The sequence below is a fragment of the Pantherophis guttatus genome, chromosome 10 (genome assembly GCF_059756535.1).
Source record: "Pantherophis guttatus breed Tessera chromosome 10, ASM5975653v1, whole genome shotgun sequence".
NCBI classification, from domain to species: Eukaryota; Metazoa; Chordata; class Lepidosauria; order Squamata; family Colubridae; genus Pantherophis; species Pantherophis guttatus.
Genome location: NC_142072.1, coordinates 9,577,508 through 9,581,120, shown reverse-complemented (window position 1 = coordinate 9,581,120; position 3,613 = coordinate 9,577,508).

Sequence of the window (3,613 nt, the reverse complement as noted above, 5' to 3'; positions counted from 1 at the left end):
CCTACAAAAGGAGAAGAGATTAAGGATTTTTTTTTCCTCTGCACCCCCAGATCCACTGGGGACACCAAACCCAGCTGTCACCATGCAGACATCATGAAATTAAAAGAAGGTGAAACTATAATAATTAGGACTATGATTGACAACCAGCTTGGTGTAGTAGTAAAAGGCACCAGGCCAGGAAAAGGGAGGCTGGAAGTTCCATTTCTATATTAATCCTGAAGCAGTTGGTGACCCTCATCAGGAGCCATGAGTAAATTGAAGATATCGCTCCCAAGTATAACTATTATTAATGATGATGGTTCTGGGGCACATTATGCAATGATCCACCTCTCCTCCCAGTTGCTGGGAAAGATGGAAGGAAAAAGGATGACCAGCAGCAAAGTGACCATGGGACACCCATGGAAGACCAGAGAAAACCAAAGTAATCATTAAGAAATGGCACCAATTTGATGGCAGATCAATAATCAGTCGATGATATTTAAAGGCACATCAAAAATAGTCTTTATTTTTTGAATATTTGGTTCAATATGTTGACACTGGTATCAATAGTACTTACGCATATTCCGCCGTGCCCTGAAAACATTTCTATTCCAACAAGCTGGTCTGGCCTAACTCTCCCTTTTTAATTGGCTTTTAAACTGGCTTTTAAATTGGGTTTTAAACCTCTTTAGATAAATTTGGATGTTTTTAATCTTTGAGCCTAAATTACTTAATCTGTTTCTTAATAGTTTTTAACTTCTATATGTATTTGTATTTATTATGGCTGTTCACTGCCCTGAGTCCTTCGGGAGTAGGGCGGTATACAAATATGAAAAATAAAATAAAATAAAATAAATAGGATGGCAACACAAGAGATGCTAGAAGTTTCTAGAAGGAAAAGGGTGTAAGGCAGATCTACCCGGAGATTAAAAAGTCCACCAAAAGTTAAGGTAGCTGGTGAGGTGAATTTAGCCAGCCAATCAGAATAGCTTTAAAGCGCTCCATGGCTTAGGACCTGGTTATCTACGGGATCGCCTGCTACCACCAATAGCTTCCCACCGGCCAGTACGCTCCCATAGAGAGGGGCTCCTCCGGGTGCCATTGGCCAAACAATGTTGACTGGCGGCCCCTAGGGGGAGAGCCTTCTCTGTGGGGGCACCTACGATCTGGAACGAGCTCCCCCCGGAGATACAGAGAAATCCCGGATCTGCGTACCTTCCGTCGCGCGCTTAAGACTTTTTTATTCCATCAAGCTGGCCTGGCCTAAATCTTCTCCCCTTTTTTAAATGTAAATTTTAATTTGTTTTAAATTATGGGGTATTTTAAATTCAGCCAAATTATAAAATAAAATTATAAAATAAATTAATTCATTTTTAATTTATTTTAAATTTTAAATTTTAAATTTTTGTATTTATGTGTTTTATCTTGTGGCTGTTCACCGCCCTGAGTCCTTCGGGAGAAGGGCGGTATAGAAATTTAATAAAATAAATAAATAAATAAATAGCTGATGTATTGTATGAACTGCATGAAATAGTTGTTGTGAGGAGATTTGGTGTGCTTGCTTTAAGACATTAGTTCTGAGCATAAATTCTTTAACTCTGTGCAGAAATAGTTTTTTTGAAATGTTCCCACCTATCTTTGTGTGATTATTTGTTATAACTCACACCAGGTGAAATAAACGGCCCAACTTTAGTCAGAGCCAATAAATATGTGAAAATGCCTCAGTGTTGCAGCCTTTAGTTAAGAGACTAGTCCTCATAAGGCTTTTGAGAGAGTCTGAATCTGAGTAAGGCTGGGTGAAGTAGGGAAAAATTGCTCTCTAGGCTCTTCTCCTGTCTGCATTAAGCTAACAAAATGTCCCATTGAATCTATGAGTGCTTTAAGGACAAATAAATAAAATCCAGGGGTATATTTCATCTGTAGGGAACATGTAGCAGGTGCTCTCACAAAATGGCTGCCCTGATCGGTGCATGGCCATCCTTGGCAATTAGAATTCTTGTTAAAATGTTGAAATGTATTGTGACATCATAGTCCTCACGGATGCTTATAGGTGGGTATTATTGAGCCCAAAATGCTTTTTTTATCAAAAGCAAATTAGAATAGAATGGAATAGAAATAGAATAACAGAGTTGGAAGGGACCCTTGGAGGTCTTCTAGTCTAACCCCCTTCTTAGGCAGGAAACCTATACCATTTCAGACAAATGGTTATCCAATCTCTTCTTTAAAACTTCTAGTGTTGGAATATTTACAACTTCTGCAGGCAAGTTGTTTCACTGATTAATTGTTCTAACTGTCAGGAAATTTCTCCTTACTTCTAAGTTGCTTCTCTCCTTGATTAGTTTCCACCCATTGCTTCTTGTCCTGCCTTCAGGTGCTTTGGAGAATAGCTTGACTCCCTCTTCTTTGTGGCAGCCCCTAAGATATTGGAACACTGCTCTCATGCCTCCCCTAGTCCTTCTTTTCATCAAACTAGACATACCCAGTTCCAGTAATCACTCTTTATATGTTTTAGCCTCCAGTCCCCTAATAATCTTTGTTGCTCTTCTCTGCACTCTTTCTAGAGTTTCAACATCTTTTTTACATTGTGGCGACCAGAACTGAATGCAATATTCCATGTGTGGCCTTACCAAAGCATTGTAAAGTGGTATTAACACTTCACATGATCTTGATTCTATCCCTCTGTTTATGCAGCCCAGAACTGTGTTGGCTTTTTTGGCAGCTGCTGCACACTGTTGGCTCACATTTAAATGGTTGTCCACTAGGACTCCAAGATTCCTCTCACAGTTACTACTATTGAGCAAGGTACCACTTATACTGTACCTGTGCATTTTGTTTTTCTTGCCTAAATGTAGAACCTTATTTTTTTTTCACCATTGAATTTCATTTTGTGAGATAGCACCCAATGTTCAAATCTGTCAAGATCCTTCTGTATCTTAAGCCTATCTTCTGTAGTGTTGGCTATTCCTGCTAGCTTGGTGTCGTCTGCAAATTTGATGAGTTCCCCATCTATCCCCTCGTCCAAGTCATTGATGAAGATGTTGAAAAGTACTGAGACTAAAACAGAGCCTTGGGGTACCCCACTGCATGCTTCCCACCATCTATTTGCATTTCCATTGAGGATTACATGTTGAGTAATCAGTTACGAATCCATCTGGTGGTGATGCTGTCTATCCCACATTTATCTATTTTATCAAGTAGCAGGTTATGGTCTATTTTATCAAATGCCTTACTGAAGTCCAAATAAATTATACCGACAGTATTCCTCTGGTCACCTAATTTTGTCAGTTTTTCAAAGAATGCAATAAGATTAGTCTGGCATGATCTGTTTTTGACAAACTCATGTTGGCTTATTACTTTAAATCAGTGTAAAATCAGGGAGATGTTTTTAAATAGCTTAAATAAATAACAAAGTTGGAAATTAATCCCCAAACTGCATACAGTATTGAATTTTCAGATCCTCACAGTATACATTGTGGGGTTATAAAACAAGTAGTATCTGATCCAAATTTGTGCTTCAGTTTCAAGAGATAAATCAATTCAGTATGTATGTTACGCATGCACAAAAGTCCTTGAATTTTTTGAGTACTCAGTTGAGTACATTTGATTTGATCTGAAGTATTGAATTGATCCAGCA